Below are 21,960 nucleotides of genomic sequence, written 5' to 3'. Positions count from 1 at the left end.
CCTCCTTTGTCATAGATGAGTTGGCTGTAGGTGCGTGGGTTGAATTCTGGGCTTTCTATCCTGTTCCACTGATCTATACTTCTGTCTTTGTGCCAGTACCATATGGTTTTGATGACTGTTGCTTTGTAGTATAGCCTGAAGTCTGGGAACCTGATTCCTCCAGCTCCATTTTTCTTTCTCAGGATGTCTTTGGCTCTTCTGGGTCTTTTGTGCTTCCAAACAAACTGTAAGATATTTTGTTCGAGTTCTGTGAAAAATGTCCTTGGTAACTTGATAGGGATTGCATTGAATCTGTAGCTTGCCTTGGGTAGTATTGTCATTTTGATAATATTGACTCTTCCAATCCACAAGCATGGTATGTCTTTCCATCTATTTGTATCATCTTTGATTTCTTTCATCAGTGTCTTATAGTTTTCAGAGTAGAGGTCTTTTGTCTCTTTAGGTAGGTTTACTCCTAGGTATTTTATTCTTTTGGATGCGATGGTAAATGGGATTGCTTCCCTAATTTCTTTTTCTTATCTTTTGTTATTAGTATATAGAAATGCCGTTTATTTCTGTGTATTAATTTTGTACCCTGAGACTTTGCCAAATTCATGGATGAGCTCTAAGTTTTCTGGTAGAGTCTTTAGGATTCTCTAGGTATAGTATGATGTCATCCGCAAATAGGGATAGTTTTACTTCTTCCTTTTCAATTCAGGTTCCTTTTATTTCTTTACTTCTCTGATTGATGTGGCTAGGACTTCCAAAACTGTGTTGAACAGTAGTGGTGAGAGCAGACATCCTTGTCTTGTTCCTGATCTCAGCAGGAATTCTTTCAGCTTTTCACCATTGAGAATGATGTTTGCTGGGGGTTTGTCATATGTGGCCTTTATGATGTTGGGGTAGGTTCCCTCTATGCCCAATTTCTGAAGGGTTTTTATCAGAAATGGGTGTTAGATTTTGTCAAAGGCTCTTTCTGCATCTCTTGAGAGGATCATATGGTTTTTATTCTTCAGTTTGTTAATGTGGTGTATCACACTGATGGATTTGCGGATATTGAAGAACCCTTGCCATCCCTGGGATAAATCCCACTTGATCATGATGTACAATCCTTTTAAGGTAGTGTTGGATGCAGTTTGCTAATATATTGTTGAGGACTTTTGCATCTATGTTCATCAGTGAAATTGGCCTGTAGTTTTATTTTTTTGTGGTATCTTTGTCTGGTTTAGATATCAGGGTGATGGTGGCCTCATAGAATGAGTTTGGGAGTATCCTTCCTCTGCAATTTTTTGGAATAGTTCCAGAAGAATAGGTATTAGCTCTCCTCTAAATGTTTGATAGCATTCTTTTATGAAGCCATCTGGTCATGGGCTTTTTTTTGTTGGAAGCTTTTTACTTAACAGTTTCAAATTCAGTTCTTATGGTTGGTCCATTCATCTTTTCTATTTCATCTTGGTTTAGTCTTGGAAGATTGTACTTTTCTAAGAATGTGTCCATTTCCTCTAGGTTTTCCATTTTATTGGCATATAGTTGCATGTAGTAGTCTCTTGTGACCCTTTTTATTTCTGTGATGTCAGTTGTGACTTCTCCTTTTTCATTTATAATTTTATTAATTTGAGTCCTCTTTTTTTCTTGATGAGCCTGGATAAGGGTTTATCAATTTTGTTGCTCTTTTCAAAGAACCAACTTTTAGTTATATTGATCTTTCATATGGTTTTCTTCATTTCTATTTCATTGATTTCTGCTCTGATCTTTATGATTTCTTTGCTTCTGCTAACATTAGGTCTTATCTGTTCTCACTCGAGCTGCTTTAGATGTAAGGTTAAGTTGTTTATTTGCGCTTTTTCTTGTTTCCTGAGGTGGGCTTGTATTGCTATAAACTTCCCTCTTAGAACTGCTTTTGCTGCAACCCGTAGGTTTTGGAGTGTTGTATCTTTGTTGTCATTTGCTTCTAGGTATTTTTTAATGTCCTCTTTGATTTCTTCAGTGATCCATTGGTTGTTTAGTAGCACGTTGTTTCATCTCCACGTGTTTGTGTTTTTTGCAGTTTTTTCCTTGTTGTTGATTTGCAGCCATATAGCATTGTGGTTGGAAAAGACGCTTGATATGATTTCAATTTTCTTAAAGTTACCAAGGTTTTACTTGTGGTCCAGAATGTGATTAATCTTAGGGAATGTTCCATGTGCACTTGAGAAGAATGTGTATTCTGTTGCTTTTGGATGTAATAGCCTATAAATATCTATAAAGTTCTTCTGGTATATTGCTTCATTCAGGTCCAGTATCCTTCATCTTTAACTTTTGCCATTTTTATTATATATTTACACATTTACTTTTAAAAGAATATACCAGACCCTCAAATGGAACTGAATAAACTTAAAAGATTTTGCATTGCAAGGGAAACCATAAACAAAACTAGACAATCTACAGAATGGGAGAAAATCTTTGCAAGCTAAGTGACTGATAAGAGATTCATCTCCAAAATATACAAATATTTCATATAGCTTTATGCCAAAAACTACAGACAACCCAATTAGAAATTGGTCAGAAGACTAAACAGACATTTCTCCAAAGAAGACAGACTGATGACAGAAGAGTACATGAAAAGTTGCTCAACATCACTAGTTCTTAGAGAAATGCAAATCAAAACTACAAAACTGCAATGAGGTACCACCTCATACAAGTCTGAATGGCCATCATAAAAAAGTCTACAAATAACAAATGCTAGAGAAGTTTCAGAGAAAACTGAACCCTCCTACATTGTAGGAATGTAAATTCATACAACCAGTATGGAAAACAGTATGGAGTTCCTCATGAAACTAAAAATAAAATTGCCCATATAATCCAGCAGTCCCACTCCTGGGCATCTATCCAGAGGGTACCATATCTTGAAAAGATACATGCACCCTAATGTTCATTATAGCATAGTTCAGCATTGCCAAGTTCTGGAAGCAACCTAAATGTCCATCAACAGAGGATAGGATAAAGAAGATGTGGTACCTGTGTACAATGGAATATTACTCAGCCGTAAAAATATATGAAAGAATGACATTTGTAGCAACATGGATAGATCTAGAAATTTAAGTGAATGAAGTCAAACAGAGAATGCCAAATATCATATGAGATCACTAATATGTGGAATTTAATAAAAATGATACAGAAGAACTTGTTTATAAGACAGAAACAGGCTCACAGATTTCAAAAGCAAACTTAATGGTTATCGAAAAGGAAACATTGGGGGATGGAGGTTGGGATTAGCATATATGCATTACCATATATAAAATTGGTAATTAATGAGGATCTACTGTATAGCACAGGGAAATCTAATCAATAAAATATATTGGCAAAATATCTGTAAAAGAATGGATATATGCATATGTATAAGTGATTCCTTTTGCTGTATACTTGGAACTAACACAATAATGTTAATCCACGATACTCTAATAAAGTTTTTAAAAAAAAGAAAAGTAACTTTTCTACAATGTACTGTTTCATATTCCCATTGGCACTGTATACATGATCCAGCTTCTCTACATCCTTATCAGCATTTGGTGTCTTCACTATCTTTTAGTTTAACCATACTGACAGATGTATAGTGATGTTTCATCATGGTCTTGAATTTCCCTAATTATTGGTTATATTGAGTATTCTTTCACACATTTATTTGCCATCCATATATCTTCTTTGGTGAAATGTATCTTCATGTCACTTACTCATTTTTAAAACTGGGTTGTTTATTCTTTTACTGTTGACTTTTGAAAAATATTATTTAATATATTCTAGATATGAGTCTTTTGTTGGAAATGTGGCCTGCAAATATGTCCCCCTAATCTGTGGTGTGTCTTTTTTTCCTAATCTGTGGTGTGGCCTCTTCATGAGGTCTATCTCAGACCAAAATTTAAAAAATGTGTTTATTTTTTAGACTTGATTGTTCTCAAATCTAAAAACCTTTCAGTAAGCCCCATGTCCTGAAGATTTTTTCCTAATAATTTTAGAGTTTTAAATTTTACGTGCTTCATTTTGAGTGCACTTTTGTATGAAGTTCAGGTAAAGGTTGATTTTATTTGCCTATAGATATGCAATTATTCCAGCACCATTTGTAAAGACTCTTCCTCCATTGAATTGCTTTTGTACCTGTGTAAAAATCACTATATTTGTATTGGTATATTTCTGAGTTCTCTATACTGTTCCATTGATCTATGGGTTTATTCCTTTACCAAAGCACATGATATTGACTACTGTAGGCATATAATAAGCCTTAAAATTAGATAGAGTGATTCCTCTCCCTGTATTATTTTTCAAAATTGATTTAGCTATTCTAGTTCCTTTGCAATTATATTTTATTTATTTTTAAAACTACCATTGATTGAGCATTTATCATGTTTCAGATACTGTGTTAATCCCCTTAACCTACATTTTTCAATTTAATTCTTTTTTTGGACTTTTAAAATTTAAGTGTAGTTGATTTCCATTGTTGTGTTAGGGTCATGTGTACAGTAAAGTGATATATATATATATATATAAAAGAATCTGAAAGAAAAAGATATATATATCTTTTTCAGATTATTCTTCATTATAGGTTATTACAAGATATTGAGTATAGTTCCCTGTGCTACACAGTAACTCCTTTTTGGTTATCTATTTTATCTATACAGGCATATACATATATGTTAATTCCAACCTCTATATCTGTAAGTTTAATTTCTGCTTTGTGAATAAATCCGTTTGTATAGTTTTTAAGATTCTACACATAAGTGATATATGATATTTGTCTTTCTCTGTTGGGCTTACTTCATTTTGATAATCTCTAGAAAAACATAACTAGCCCACCACACATATAAAAATATGAATATAAATTTAGACAAATGAGGTGGCAGAGGAATATGTTCCAGATGAAGGAACAAGATAAAACCCCAGAAGAACTAAGTGATGTGGAGATAGAGTATCTGAGAAAGTGTCCAGAGTAATGATTGTAAAGATGATCAAATAACTCAGGAGAAATATGGATATACATTTTAAAATAAGCTTACCAATATCTATAAAACATCTTGCTGAGATTTTGATAGGGGTTGCATTAAACGTATGTATCATTTTGGAAAGAATTGGATATTTCTTTTTCCTGGGCTAGGGGTTGAATCAGAGCTGCAGCCACAGCCACAGCAACATTGGATCTGAGCTGCATCTGTGAGTGGCAGCTTGCTGCAACACCGGATCCTTAACCCACTGATCAAGGCCAGGGAACAAACCAATATCCTCACGGATATCATGTGGGGTCTTAACCTGCTGAGCCATGACAGGAACTCCAAGAATTGAAATTTTAATTTTTTAATTTTTTTCAAATGATTTTAATTTTTTCCATTATAGTTGGTCTATAGTGTTCTGCCAATTTTCTACCGTACAGCAAAGTGACCCAGTCACACATACATATATACATTCATTTTCTCACATTATCCTCCATCACGCTCCCTCATAGGTGACTAGATATAGTTCCCAGTGCTATAAAGCAGGATCTCATTGCTTATCCATTCCAAAGGCAATAGGTTGCATCTATTAACCCCAGATTCTCAGCCCACCCACTTCCTCCCCCTCATCTTTGGCAACCACAAGTCTGTTCTCCAAGTCCACGAGTAAGAATTGGAATTTTTAATATGTTGAATCTTCCAACCCCTGAGCATGGTATGTTTCTCTATTTATTTATATATTCTTTGATTTCTTTCCTCAGTGCTTTGTACATAATTGGTTAGATTTATACTTAAATATTTCTCTTTTTTGAGTAATTTAAAGTTATATTGTATTTTAAATTTTGGTTTCTATGCATTCACTACTAGTATATAGAAACACATTTGATTTGGTATGTTTATCTTTTATCCTGAAAAGTTGCTGAGCTTATTTATTAATTGTAGGAGGTTTCTATAGATTTTCTAGGATTATTAAGTAGACTATCATGTCACCTGAAAATATAGACAGTTTTATTTCATCCTTTTTGAACCGTATGCCTTTTGTTTCCTTTTATGCCATATTGTGATAGCAAGAGATTCAATAATATCTTGAGTGGCAATGGCGAGAGCATATATCCTTGCCTCACTCCTGATCTGAGGGATTTAAAAATACTCCATCTTTTATCAGTAAGTATAATGTTACCTATAGGTTTTATGTAATATTTTTATCTAGTTGAGGTAGTTCCCTTTTAGTCCTAGTTTGTGGAACATTTTTTCTCATGAATGGATGTTGAATTTTGCCAAATGCTTCTATATAAATTGATACTATCATTTGATTTTTCTTCTTTAGCCTATTAATATGGTGAATTTCAAATATTGAAGCTGTCTTGCACCCCTGGAATAAACATTATTTGGCCATGATGTCTAATTCTTTTTAAAATATTACTAGATTATATTGGCTAATATTTTGTTGAAGATTTTCATGTTTAAATTTAAAAAATTACAAATATTATTTCTTTACTATTCATAGGGATATTCAAATCATCTATTTCACATTGAGTGAGTTGTGGTAGTTTTTGTATTTTGAGAAAGTGGTCTTTTTCATCAATGTTGTCTGATTTATGTGTGCAGGGTTGTTCATAGTCTTCCCTTTTATTATCTTTTTGAGATCTGCATGAGCTATGGTGACATATCATTTCTCTCTTTTTTTAAAGTTTTTCTTTTATTTATGTGTGTATTTTTTTCTACTGTACATCATGGTGACCCAGTTACACTTATATGTATACATTCCTTTTTCTGACATTACATGTTACATCATAACTGACTAGACAGAGTTCCCAGTGCTACACAGCAGGATTTCACTGCTAATCCATCCCAAAGGCAACATTCTGCATCTATTTACCCCAAGCTCCCAGTCCCTCCCCCTCCTCCTTGAAAACCATAAGTCTATTTTGTTAGTCTTGCTGGTAGTTTGCCAATTGTATTGGTCTTTTCAAAGAACCAGCTCTTTGTTTCATTAATTTTCTCTATCGTTTTTCTTTTATCAGTTTCACTGATTTCTGTTATCTATTTCTTTCCTTTCTTTATCTTGTTTTGGGTTAGTTTTGTCATTATTTTTCTAATTTCTTGAAATTGGAGCTTATATTATTAATTTGAGACTTCCTCTTTTCAAATGTTAAGTATTTAGTGCTTCAGGTTTCTCTCTCAACATGGTTTTAGGTGTGTCTCACAAATTTTGATATGTTGTATTATTTTCATTCACTGCAATGTCTTTTTGATATCCCTTGAGACTTCTTCCTTGACTTGTGATTACTTAGAATTATTACTTAGAATTATTGTTTAGTTTCCAAGGCTTTGGAGATTTTTGTTGTCTTTCCATTTTTGATTTCTAATTTGATTCCATTGTGGTCAGACAAAATATTCTGCATGATTTCAAATACTTAAAATTTGTTAAAGTTTTGACCCAGGATATTGTTTATCTTGGTATATATTCCATGGACACTTGAAAAGAATATTTATTCTACTGTGGTTGGGTGGAATGGTCCTGTTGGTTGAATGGTGTTATACCTCGTTGCTGATTTTCTGTCTGTAGTTTTGTTACTTGCTAAGAGGGTGATGTTGAAGATTCTTGAATCTGTAAGTTTGTATCTTTTCCCTAATTTGGAATTTTTTCAACTATTATTTATTTACTTATTTGGCCCTTGTTTCTATCCTCTCCTTCTGGGACACTAACAACACAGATATTTGGTCTTTTGTCATACTCCTCCAGGTCTGTGAGTTTCTGTTCATTTTTTTCTTCAGTCTATTTTCATTTTGTTGTTCAGATTGGGTAATTTGCATTGTTATAACTTCAGGTTCACTCACTCTTTTCTTTGTTTCTTCCATTCTGCTGTTGAGCCCACCCATTGAATTTTCTATGTTGGCTATATTTTTCAGTTCTAAATTTTTCATTTGATTCTTTAAAAAATGTTTTTATTATAATTGATTTACAATGTTCTGTCAATTTCTGCTGTAAAGCAAAGTGACCAGTTATACATATATATACATTCTTTTTCTCACATTATCTTCCATCATGCTCCATCACAAGTGACTAGATTTAGTTCCCTGTGCTATACAACAGGATCCCATTGCCCATCCACAACAAATGCAATAGTTTTCATCTACTAACCCCAGACTCCCAATCCATCCCACTCCCTCCCCCTCCCCCTGGCAAACACAAGTCTGTCCTCCATGTCCATGATCTTTTCTGTTTTGTAGATATGTCATTTGTGTAATCATTTTATCGTATGAAAAAATGTGATATCACTTATATGTGGAGTCCAAAATATGACCGTCTGTCCATGATCTGTTTCTGTTTTGTGGATAGGTTCATTTGTGCCATATTTTAGACTCCACATATGAGTGACATCAAATGTTGTATGTATTTCTCTTTCTTATTAACTTCACTGAGTATGAGAGTCTCAAATTATATCCATGTTGCTGCAAATGGCATTATTTTGTTCTTTGTTATGGCTGAGTAGTATTCCATTGTGTATATTTTCCACATCTTCCTAATCCATTCATCCATCAGTGGGCATTTAGGTTGTTTCCATGTCTTGGCTATTGTGAATAGTGCTGTGATGAACATATGGGTGCATGTATCTTTTTGAATGAAAATTTTGTCTGGATATATGCCCAGGAGTGGGATTTCTGGGTCATATGATAGTTCTATATTTAGTTTTCTGAGGTATTTCCATACTGTTTTCCATCGTGGTTGTACAAATTTACATTCCCACCAACAGTAAAGGAGGGTTCCTTTTTCTCCACATCCTCTTCAGCATTTGTTGTTTCCTGACTTGTTAATGATGGCCACTCTAACGGGTGTGAGGTGGCACCTCATTGTTGTTTCAGTTTACATTTCTCTAATAATTAGTGATGTTGAACATTTTTTTCATGTGCCTGGCTATCTGTATGTCTTCTTTGGAGAAATGCCTATTCAGGTTTTCTGCCCATTTTTCAATTGGGTTGTTGGTTTTTTAATCCATTTTGAGATTATTTTTGTGTATGGTATTAGAAAATGTTCTAATTCTTTTTATATCTTCTATTTCTTAGCTGAATATTTCTATTTCTCTGATTAGACTTTTTTCATTTATTTCAAGGATGTTTATAATTTCTCACTTTTACTATAGCTTCTATAAAGTTATATTTCTAACATTTATTTCATCCCTGTGTTTGTTGATTGTTTTTTCCCATTCGAGTAGTTATTTTTCTGTTTTTTGATATTATGAGTGATTGTGTATTGTAGTGTGGCATTCTACAACATTTATGTACTCTGGATATTTTATATTTTTTATATAATTTTTTTCATTATGGCTGGTTTACAGTGTTCTGTCAATTTTATACTGTACAGCATTGTGACCCAGTTATACATACATGTATACATTCTTTTTTCTCACATTATCATGCCCCATCATAAGTGACTAGATATAGTTCCCAGTGTTAACTCTGGATCTTTTAAAAATATTTTTTAGATGGCTTGCTGATGGAGGAAAAGAAAATGCTACAGCATTTCACTGACAGGTAAAAGTGGGAGTCCACATTTCCCATTCAATGTCTATCGAAACCCCAGTGGGAAGAGGAATTTCATTGCTTCTAGAAATCTCTCCACTAAGCCTATGCTGATGCCACCCAGGGTGGGAATGGGATGGAGTAGTCACCCATGTAATCTCCATTGAAATCTTTGGGAGAGGCTCCTTGGTCCTGGTCAGGGATACAAGCCCCAGGTCCACAGTTGGCTTTCTCTGTCATCACATGGTGGGTGAGAAAGGATGACCTGTTATATAATCTGGCAAGAGTAGAAGTCTAGGCTCCCCACTAGGCCTTTGCTGACCAGGTTGGAATTTGGGCCATAAATTTTTCTGTGATGTTTGGTAGGAGTGAAGTAGGTATTTTCTAAAGGTTTTCTGTTTTGTTGGGCTATCCCTTTTTTGGTCCTTTGGCTAGAAAGCACATGCTCTTTTTTTTTCTTCTTTCTTTTCTTTTTTTGGCACTCATTGGCCTTTCTATGTACCTGGGTTCTCCAGCATCCAATCCTTGATCTATAATGCATAAAGAAAACACAGGAGACTCATGACCATGTCATACCTCATGTCTCAAGGTCTCTAGCTAGTTTGCTTTATATCTTTCAGAATAGTCTTATGCTTATTTTATATACAATACATAGGCATTTAAGTGGTGGAACATGGAAATGTACATCTCTTCATCTTGGTCAGACTGGAAATATGCTGTTTCACAAGCATAATTTTTTCTCCTTCTGGATACTCTCCAATATTTTCCTTTCTGGTCAGGCATGTCCCCTCTAGTGCCCTGGCCTTGCTCTCATTTTCCCTTCTTACTGAACTATCCTTCTTTCTGTCTAGCTGGTCTCTCCAGGTTTATCCTTTTGGCTTCATCATGGAAACAGTTTTCCTTGAGACTTGGAGGTAGAGTTTTTGCTATATACACATCTTAAAAGATTGCTTTGTTTCCTTACCTGGTGCATATAGTATATTTACACATATATATTCAACTTACAATTATTACTACTGGAACCACACTTTTGGAATGCCCCTAGGATATGATATTGAGGGCCAACTCGTGGAAAACTAGCCCAGGAATGTAAAAGTCTATGCCTTTGCCTTGACCTTATACTGCCTAGCTCAAACCCTCAACTAAATATTTATACATGAAAATTTTCTTGCTACCCAGCTATTTCAGTGGTAGTAGAGGTTGAAACCACTTCCATTTGAACTGCAAGTTGAGCTCTTTACCCAAGAATTCAAAAGATTTATGATCTCTGATGGAGAGGGGGCCTGGGGCAGTAAAGAGGTCATGTTGATTGGCAAGTGAGCTACCTAACTCTGGGCAGGAACTGACACAGGAACTGTTGAACTACAGAGTTTAGAGAGGAATACTGGCAGACTGAATGCAAAGGAGATAATTTGCTAACTTCCTTTGAGGAATCCTGGCTGGCCCATGTTGGTGGAGGACATTCCAGTTGGATTTTCTATTTTGAACAAAAAACACATTGGTAGTGGGGATTGGCAAATAGTACTACCTGATCCTTCTTGGCCTTGCCAAGTTTAACTGGGTGGCACATTGAAGTCTGGTTACTCTATGAAAATGAATAGCAGTGGGATTGTCGTATGCTACTTGAGACCTGCAAATGCATTGATAATGTGCTGGGAGCTCTTTCTTCTTTACCTCGAGCGCTCCTGACACTTTCATCCTCTTTCTCTTTAAGCTGAGTTTTCATCCTCTTTCTCTTCTGCTTGATCTTAACTTCCATGAACTCAAAGAATGTTAACACTTGATTTTAGAGGTCACCTAGTGTAATCTCCTCCCCTTGCCTTCCATTTCCTTGACCCACCCCTTTCATACTAAAGATGAGGAAATTAGAGCTTGTAGGAGAGAAGTCCCTGCATTAGATGATATAGCCAGTTAGTGACAAAACTGGGACTAGCACCCACATCACCTTACTCTGTGCCATGTTTTTTTTAGTATAAATGCTGCTTCCAATATTTTATGAATTGAATACCAAAATGATGCTTGCTCATTTTTCCAAACATTTTTCTTTCACCTAATTTGTGCTTATTACTTATAGTGAGCAAACTCACTGTGTGGGCTTTGGTACATTTAGAGTAGAAGTAGAGAGACATTTTTCTGTTAAGGGCTATTGACATGGAAAAAACACAGACATAGAATAAAATAAATAAAAACATGTAATAGTGAGAAGCAACTTAGTTTTTATTTTTAAAACAAAATAAAAAAATTGAAGCATGAGACTCATTCACTTTTCAAGTTAGGGACCAGGTACATATAATTCTGTTCAATAAAGGTATCATGGTAGTGAAAATGTAACACTTGTAAAGAGGTCTTGTTTTACTTATCTATTTTGTTTGAAGCAGAAGAATTAAAAATAAAAACTGAATTTGGATTTTTGAAGAAGGGAATCATTTCTGAATATTTTTAACGTTTTCTTTTCCTACTGTACTGCATGGTGACCCAGTTACACATACATGTATACATTCTTTTTTCTCACATTGGGTTAGGAAGATGTGGTATATATTACACAATGGAATACTACTCAGCATTTTCTGAATTCTTAAAGCAGGGTAAATAATTCTAGCTTTTTAAAAAACAATATTGTAGTTCCAGCATGAAGACTGGAACCACACATCATTGAAATAGTTTTTTTTTTTTTGTCTTTTCTAGGGCCGCTTCCGCGGCATATGGAGGTTCCCAGGCTAGGGGTCTAATCGGAGCCGTAGCCACCGGCCTACACCAGAGCCACAGCAACGCGGGATCCGAGCCGCATCTGCAACCTACACCACAGCTCACGGCAACGCCGGATCGTCAACGCACTGAGCGAGGCCAGGGATCGAACCCACAACCTCATGGTTCCTAGTCGGATTCGTTAACCACTGCGCCACGACGGAAACTCCTGAAATACTTTTTATTCCTTACTCTTGATGGGAAAAACTTATTTCTTCCTCTGAAATGTGGAGGTGCAATGGAAGGGCCATATTTCCTTTGATTTCTTTCCATGATGTCATATCTCTTATGTTCTTTAAAGTAGTATAACTTAAAATGTTTAGAGTTATGCTATATTTTTATGGCTTGGACATTTAGTATCAAGGAGACTAAATGACATTTATATAAGTTCTGGGTCATGTTGGTGAACCAGAGATTTTCCCACTCTAGGAACAATAGGGAAAACACTGCCTGATATTTTTCACAGGCAGTTCTATTTGAAATTTCCCCAAAGCAGTGTTTTGTGGCTGCCATTCTTATCTATCTTTTTTTTTTTTTTTTTTTTTTTTTTTTTTTTTTTTTTTTTTTTTTTTTTTTTTTCCATTACTTATCTATCTTAACTCATCTTCTTTGACTGCTTTACACTGGAGAATGAAATAGACTGTAAATGGGAGAAAAAGAACGCTAACACTGGGAAGTGTGAGGTGAGAAATGTTTTTGTTCTTTGACAAGAGGGATTGCTGACAGTCAAAGGGATTGTGTTCCTACACTCAGATCCCTCTGTCCCCACCTTTCAGTCCAACCACACACACACACACACACACACACACACACGTCAAGTCTTCTTGCAGGGCTTAAAATAGCATTATTTAGTTCAGGAGTTTAAAATCATGCTAGCAAAAAAGGACCACTAGGGTATATATCCTCTAGGGAGAACATTTTTCATCATGTTTTGCTTCTAAGCAAAGCTCCTTAGACTCCATCTCTTCCCAGGGTGACATTTCTTTTTTCAAATGTTTTACTGAGTATAGTTGATTTACAATATTGTGATAATTTCTAATGTATAACAAATTGATTCAGTTATACATGTACATATATTCATTTCTTTCTCTTTTTTTTGTCTTTTTTTTTTTTTTTTTTTTTTTGCCATTTCTTGGGCCGCTCCCGCGGCATATGGAGGTTCCCAGGCTAGGGGTCCAATCGGAGCTGTAGCTGCCAGCCTACGCCAGAGCCACAGCAACGCAGGATCCGAGCCGAGTCTGCAACCTACACCACAGCTCACGGCAACGCCAGATCGTTAACCCACTGAGCAAGGGCAGGGACCGAACCCGCAACCTCATGGTTCCTAGTCGGATTCGTTAACCACTGCGCCACAACGGGAACTCCTATATTCATTTCTTAAAGAATTTTTTCCCATACAGATTATCACAGAATATTGGGTAAAGTTCCCCGTGCTATGCAACAGGTCTCTGTCGGCCAACCATTGCATGTAATTCACTTGTATCCTTTCTTTTAGATTTCACATAATAGTGTGCAGATGCCAGTCCATCCCTCCCCCAAAATCTGTCCTCTTTGGTAACTGTAAGTTTGTTTTCAAAGTCTGTGGGTATGTTTCTTTTTTTCTTTCTTTTTACAGCCACACCTGAAGCATATGGAAGTTCCAGGGCTAAGGGTTGAATCAGAACTGCAGCTGCAGCCTGTGCCACAGCCACAGCAACACTGTATCTGAGCTGCATCTGTGACCTATGCTACAGCTTGAGGCAATGCCAGAGCCAGAACATGTCTGTTGATCCAGGACAGGAACTTCTGTGAGTCTGTTTCTGTTCTGCAAATAAGTTTACTTGTATGCTTTCTTTTAGATTGCACAACTAAGTGATAACATATGATGTTTGTATTTCTCTGTCAGATTTACTTTACTCAGTATGAAAACTTCTAGGTCCCACATTTCTGCAAATGGCATTCTTTCATTCTTTTTTATGGCTGAATAATAGTACATTGTATATATTATCATATCTTTTTTATCCATTCCTCTGTCGATGGACATTTAGGTCACTTCCATATCTTGGCTCTTTTAAATAGTGCTGCAATGAACATTGGGGTACATGTGTCTTTGCGAGTCGTGGTTTTCTCTAGATAGACGCTCAGGAGTGGGATTGCTGAATCATATAGTAGTTCTATTTTCAGTTTTTTAAGTAAACTCCATACTGTTTTCCATAGTGGTTGTACCAATTTACATTCCTATCAACAGTGTAGGAGAGTACCCCCTTCTCCACACCCTCTCCAACATTTATTGTTTGTAGACATCATGATGATGGCCATTCTGACTGGTGTGAGGTGATACCTTATTCTAGTTTTGACTTGCATTTCTCTAATAATTAGCAATGTTGGACATCTTGTCATGTGTTTTTTTCCCATCTGTTTGTCTTCTTTGGAAAAATGTCTATTTAGATCTTCTACCTGTATTTTGATTGGGTTGTTTATTTTTTGATATTAAGCTGCATGAGGTGTTTGTATATTTCAGAGATTAATCTCTTGTTGGGTCACTTCATTTGCAAATATTATCTCTCATTCTATGGATGGTCTTTTGTTTATAGTTTCCTTTGCTATGCAAATGCTTTTAAGTTTAATTATGCCTCATTTGTTTTTATTTTTGTTTTTTTTGTTTTGTTTTGTTTTTTTTTTTTAATTTTTTTTAATTTTATTTTCCCACTGTACAGCAAGGGGGTCAGGTTATCCTTACATGTATACATTACAATTACAGTTTTTCCCCCACCATTTCTTCTGTTGCAACATGAGTATCTAGACATAGTTCTCAATGCTATTCAGCGGGATCTCCTTGTAAATCTATTCTAGGTTGTGACTGATAAGCCCAAGCTCCCGATCCCTCCCACTCCCTCCCCCTCCCATCAGGCAATTTATTTTCATTAGGAGATGGATCTGAAAAAATTTTTCTGTGATTTGTGTCAAAGTGTTAGGTCTTTAATTGATTTTGAGTTTATTTTTGTGTATGGAGTTACAATGTTCTAATTTCACTTTTACATGTAGCTGTTCAGTTTTCTCAGCACCACATCATGAAGAGATGTCTTTTACCCATAGTATGTTCTTGCCTCCTTTGTCATAGATTAGTTGACCATAGGTGCCTGAGTTTATTTCTGGGCTTTCTATCCTGTTACATTTATCCATACTGTTTTGATGACTGTAGCTTCTTAGTATACAGGGGGCCTGATTCTTTCAGATCCATTTTTTTTCCCAGTATTGCTTTTCCTATTCAGTTTCTTTTGTGTTCCATACAAATTTTAACTTTTTTCTTCCTAGTTCTGTGAAAAATGTCAGTGGTAATTTGATAGGAATTGCATTGAGTCTGTAGAGTGCCTTGGGTAGTATACCCATAATTGATTCTTCCAATCCAACAGCATGGTACAGCTTTCCATCTATTTGTGTCTTCAGTTTCTTTCAACATTGTCTTATAGTTTTTAGAGTACAGGTATTTCACCTCCTTAGGTAGGTTTATTCCTAGGTATTTTATTCTCTTTATTGCAATGGTAAATGGAATTATTTCCTTAAATTTCTCTTTCTGATTTTTCATGTTTAGTGTATAGAAATGTGAGAGGTTTCTGCGTATTAATTTTGTATCCTCCAACTTTACTGAATTCATGGATAAGCTTTGGGTAGTTTTCTATAGCATCTTATAGCATCTTATCTGTGTATAATCTGTGCCATCTTCTTCTTTTCCAATTTGGATTCTTTTTATTTCTTTTTCTTCTGTGATTGCTGTGGCTAGGACTTCCAAAACTATGTTGAATAAAAGTGGAGAGAGTTGACATCCTTGTCTTGTTCCTGACCTTAGCAGAAATGCTTTCAAGTTTTCACCATGGAGAATCATGTTAGCTGTAGGTTTGTCATATATGGCCTCTATTATGCTGTGTTAGGTTCTCTCTACGCCCACTTTCTGGAGGTTTTTTAAAAAATTGTAACTGGGTATTGGATATACCAGAAGAACTTTATAGATATTTATAGGCTATTACATCCAAAAGCAACAGAATACACATTCTTCTCAAGTGCACATGGAACATTCTCTAAGATTAATCACATTCTGGACCACAAGTAAAACCTTGGTAACTTTAAGAAAATTGAAATCATATCAAGCGTCTTTTCCAACCACAATGCTATATGGCTGCAAATCAACAACAAGAAAAAAACTGCAAAAAACACAAACACGTGGAGATGAAACAACATGCTACTAAACAACCAATGGATCACTGAAGAAATCAAAGAGGACATTAAAAAATACCTAGAAGCAAATGACAACAAAGATACAACACTCCAAAACCTATGGGATGGAAATTCTATAAAATTGGATTGTGATGATCATTGGACAACTATAATCTAATAAAATTCATTGAGTAATAAAAATTAAATGTTTGACAGAATTTGCATGTGAAGCCATACAGTCCTGGACTTTCATTTGTTGGAAATTTTTCAATTTCAATTTCAATTTCTGTACTTATCATTGGTCTATTCATATCTTCAGTTTCTTCCTGATTCAATTTTGGAAGGTTGTACCTTTCTAAGAATTTGACCATTTCTTCTAGGTTGTCCATTTTATTGGCATATAGTTTCTTATAGTACTATTTTATGATCCTTTGTATTTCTGTGATATCTGTTGTAACTTATTTTTCATTTATTTTATTGATTTGAGTGCTCTCCTTTTTTTTCTTGATGAGTAAAGGCTTTTCCATTTTGTTGATCTTTTCAAAGAACCAGATTTTAGTTTCATTTGTCTTTTCTATTGTTTTTATTATCTCTATTTCTTTTGTTTCTGCTCTGATCTTTATGATTTTTCCCTTCTACTAACTTTGAGTTTTGTTTGTTCTTCTTTCTGTAGTTGGTTTACATATAAGGTTAGGTTGTTTATTTGTGATTTTCCTTGTTGCCTGAGATAAGACTGTATTGCTATAAACTTCTCTCTTAGAATTGCATTTGCTACATCCCATATGTTTTGGATCATTGTATTTTCTTTTTTGTTTTTCTCTAGATATTATTGGATTTCCTCTTTGCCTCTTTGATTTCTTCAGTGATCCATTGGTTTCTTAGTTGCATATTGTTTAGTCTCCACATGTTTATATTTTTTGCAATTTTTTTCTTGTAGTTGATTTCTAGTTTTAAAGCATTGTGGTTGAAAGAGTTGCTTGATATGATTTCAATTTTCTTAAATTTACTGAGGGTTGATTTGTCATCCAGAATGTTTTCTATCCTGGGGAATGCTCCATGTGTGCTTGAGAAGAATGTGTATTCTACTGCTTTTGGGTGAAAGGCTCTAGAATTATCAATTAAGTTCATCTGGTCTAATGTATCATTTAAGGCCTGTCTTTCCTTGCTGATATTCTGTCTGAATGATCTGTGCATCACTGAAAGTGGGGGTGTTTAAATCCCCTGCTATTATTGTGTTATTGTCACTTTCTCCTTTTATGTCTATTAATAGTTGCCTTATATATTGAGGTGCTCATTATATTTTGAGTGCATATGTATTTATATGCCTTATATGTTGGGTGCATATTTACAATTGCTATATCTACTTGGATTGATCTTTTGATCATTATGTAATGTTTCCTTTGTCTATTGTAACATTTTTATTTTAAAGTCTATTTTGTCTGATATGAGTATTGCTATACTCTCTTTCTTTTAATTTCCATTTCATGGAACATCTTTTTCCATCCTCTCACCTGCAGTCTGTATATGTCCTTAATTAAAGCTGAAGTGACTCTCTTGTATACAGCATATATATGGGTCTTGTTTTTGTATCCATTCAGCCAGTCTGTGTCCTTTGAATGGAAGATTTATTCTATTTACATTTAAGATAATTATTTTTTTAAATTTTATAATGATTTTTATCCATTATAGGTAGTTTACAGTGTTCTGTAAATTTTCCACTGTACAGAAAGGTGACCCAGTCACACATACATATATACATTCTTTTTCTCATGCTATCATTATCCATCATAAATGACTAGATATAGTTCCCAGTGCTATACAGCAGGATCTCATTGCTTATCCATTCCAAGGCAATGGTTTGCATCTATTAACCCCAAATTAACAATGCATTCCACTCCTTTCCCCTCCTCCTTGTCAACCACAAGTCTGATCTCCATGTCCATGATTTTCTTTTCAATGGAAATGTTCATTTGTTCCATATATTATATTCCAGATATAAGTGATATCATGTGGCATTTTTCTTTCTCTTTCTAAAGTACTTATCAGTATGAGAGTCTCTAGTTCCATCCATGTTGCTGCGAATGGCATTATTTTGTTCTTTTTTATGGCTGAGTAGTATTCTATTGTGACTCTATACCACATCTTCCTGATCCAATCATCTATCAGTGGACATTTAGGTTGTTTCCATGTCCTGGCTACTGTGGATAGTGCTGCAATGAACATGTGAGTGCATGTGTCTTCCTCGAGGAACGTTTCATCCGGATATATGCCCAAGAGTGGGATTGCTGGGTCATATGGCAGATCTATATATATAGTTTTCTGAGGTAACTCCCTACTGTTTTACATAGTGGTTGTACCAACTTACATTCCCACCAACAGTACAGGAGGGTTCCCTTTCCTCCACACGCTCTCCAGCATTTGTTATTTGTGGACTTATTGATGATGGCCATTATGACTGGTGTGAGGTGGTACCTCATGGTAGTTTTGATTTACATATCTCTAATAATCAGTGATTTTTAGAATTTTTTTCATGTGCTTGTTGGCCATCTGTATATGTTCTTTGGAGAAATGTCTATTCATGTCTTTTGCCCATTTTTCCACTGGGTCCTTGGCCTTTTTGCTATTGAGTTGTATAAGTGGCTTGTATATTTTAGAGATTAAGCCCTTGTCTGATGCATCATTTGAAACTATTTTCTCCCATTCTGTAAGTTGTCTTTTTTTATGGTTTCCTTTGCTGTGCAAAAGCTTGTCAGTTTGATTAGGTCCCATGGGTTTATTTTTGCTCTTATTTCTGTTGCTTTGGGAGACTGACCTGAGAAAACATTTGTAACGTTGATATCAGAGAATGTTTTGCCTATGTTCTCTTCTAGGAATTTGATGGAATCTTGTTTTACATTTAAGTCTTTCAGCCATTTTGAGTTTATTTTTGTGCATGGTGTGAGGGTGTGTTCTGGTTTCATTGATTTGCATGCAGCTGTCCAGGTTTCCCAGCAATTCTTGCTGAAAAGACTGTCTTTTTCCCATTTTATATTCTTACCTCCTTTGTCAAAGATTGATTGACTGTAGGTGTCTGGGTTTATTTCTGGGTTCTCTATTCTGTTGCCTTGGTCTGTCTGTCTGTTTTGGTACCAGTACCACACTGTCTTGATGACTGTGGCTTTGTATTATTGCCTGAAATCTGGGAGAGAGATGCATCCTGCTTGGTTTTTGTTCTTCAGGATTGCTTTAGTAATTCTGGGTCTTTTATGGTTCCACATAAATTTTTGGATTGTTTGTTCTAGTTCTGTGAAAAATGTCATAGGTAATTTGACAAGGATTGCATTGAATCTGTAGATTGCTTTGGGTAGTATTGCCATTTTTACGATATTAATTTTTCCAGCCCAGGAGCATGGAATATCTTTCCATGTAGTTGAATCCTCTTTAATGTCCTTGATTAATGTTTTATATTTCTTAGCATATGTCTTTCACCTTCTTGGTCAGGTTTTTTCTCAGATATTAGATTTTTGGGTGCAATTTTAAAAGGTATTGTATTTTTGTATTCCTTTTCTAACATTTCATTGTTAGTATACAGAAATGTGACTGATTTCTGAATGTTAGTCTTATATCCTGCTACTTTCCTGAATTTGTTAATCAGTTCAAGTAGTTTTTGGGTTGAGTCCTTAGGGTTTTCTATATATGGTATCATGTCATCTGTATAGAGTGATAATTTTACCTCTTCTCTTCCAGTTTGTATAATATTTATTTCTTCTGTTTGTCCGATTGCTGTGGCTAAGACTTCCACTACTATGTTGACTAACAGTGGTGAGAATGGGCATCCTTGTCTTGTTCCAGATTTTAGTGGGAAGGCTTTCAGCTTTTCTCCATTGAGTATTATATTTGCTGAGGGTTTGTCATAAATGACTTTTATTATGTTCAGGAATGTTCCCTCTATACCCACTTTAGCGAGAGTTTTGATCATGAATGGATGTCGGACTTCATCAAATGCTTTTTCTGCATGTATTGAGATGATCATCTGGTTTTTGACTTTTCTTTTGTTAATGTGGTGTATGATGTTGATTGATTGCATATGTTGTACCATCCTTATTAACTTGGGATGAAACCCACCTGGTCATGGTGTATGATCTTTTTGATATGTTGTTGGATTCGGTGGCTAGAATTTTGTTGAGAATTTTTGCATGTATATTCATCAAAGATATTGGCTGATAGTTTTCTTTTTTGGTGGTATCTTTGGTTTTGGGATTAGGGTGATGGTGGCATCATAGAATGTCTTTGGGAGTGTTCCTTCTTCTTCAACCTTTTGGAAAAGTTTAGGTAGGATGAGTATAAATTCCCCTTTATATGTTTGGTAGAATTCATCTGTGGTCCTGAGCTTTTATCTGTGGGGAGTGTTTTTATGACATATTCAATTTCATTTCTAGTGATTGGTCTGTTCAGTTGATCTATTTCTTCTTGATTCAGTTTTGGCAGGCTGTAAGTCTCTAGAAAGTTGTGCATTTTTTCTAGGTTGTCAAATTTATTGGCATATGCTTATTCATAGTATTCTCTTATGATTTTTTTGTATTTCTGAAGTATAGGTTGTGGTATCTCCCTTTAAATTTCTTATTTTGTTTATTTGGGTCTTTACTCTCCTCTTCTTGGTGAGTCTAGCCAGAAGTATGTCAATTTTGTTTACCTTTTTGAAGAACCAGCTCTTGATTTTATTGATTTTTTTCTATTGTTTTTTCAATCTTTATTTTATTGATTTCTTCTCTGATCTTTATGATTTCCTTCCTTCTGCTGACTTTAGGTTTTGTTTGTTCTTCTTTTTCTAATTCATTTAGGTGGTGGGTTAAGTTGTCAATTTGAGATTTTTCTTCTTTTTTGAGGAAGGCCTGTATTGCTATGGATTTCCCTCTGAACACTGCTTTTGTGGCATCCCACAGATTTTGAGTGGTTGTGTCTTCACTATCATTTGACCCGATGTATTTTTATATTTCCTTCTTGATTTCCTCATTGACACATTGGTTTTTTAGTGGCATGTTGTTTAGTCTCCATGTAGTCAGTTTTTTCTCATTTCTTTTTTCTCATTTCTTTTAGTTTCATGCCATTGTGGTCAGAGAAGATACTTGAAATAATTTCTATACTAGTAAATTCGTCGAGCTTAGCTTTGTGCCCCAGTATGTGATTAATTCTTGAGAATGTTCCAGGTGCACTTGAGAAGAACATAGATTCTGATTTTTTGGGATGTAGTGTCCTTAAAATGTCAATGAAGTCTAACTTTTCTATTGTGTCCTTTAGGATCTCTGTTACCTTATTGATTTTCTGTCTAAAGGATCTGTCTATTGATGTGAGTGGGGTGTTAATGTCTCCTACTATCACTGTATTCCCATCAATTTATCCTTTTATGTCTTTTAGGATTTGTTTTAGGTATCTGGGTGCTCCTGTATTAGGGGCATATATATTGACGATTTTAATATTCTCTTCTTGAATCATTCCTCTTATCATTAAATAGTGTCCTTCTTTGTCTTTTTTAGGGCCTTCATTTTAAAGTCTATTTTGTCTGATATGAGTATTGCAACTCCTG

General features: G+C 35.1%; 1 pseudogene; it reads right to left on the bottom strand.

Moving 5' to 3' along the window:
* LOC100625414 overlaps positions 1 to 11,220 on the bottom strand; it is a 36,546-nt pseudogene extending 25,326 nt beyond the window's left edge.

The sequence above is a fragment of the Sus scrofa genome, chromosome X (genome assembly GCF_000003025.6).
Source record: "Sus scrofa isolate TJ Tabasco breed Duroc chromosome X, Sscrofa11.1, whole genome shotgun sequence".
Lineage (NCBI taxonomy): Eukaryota > Metazoa > Chordata > Mammalia > Artiodactyla > Suidae > Sus > Sus scrofa.
Note: the sequence above shows the minus strand (reverse complement) of the source record. Positions and strands in the feature narration are given on the sequence as shown.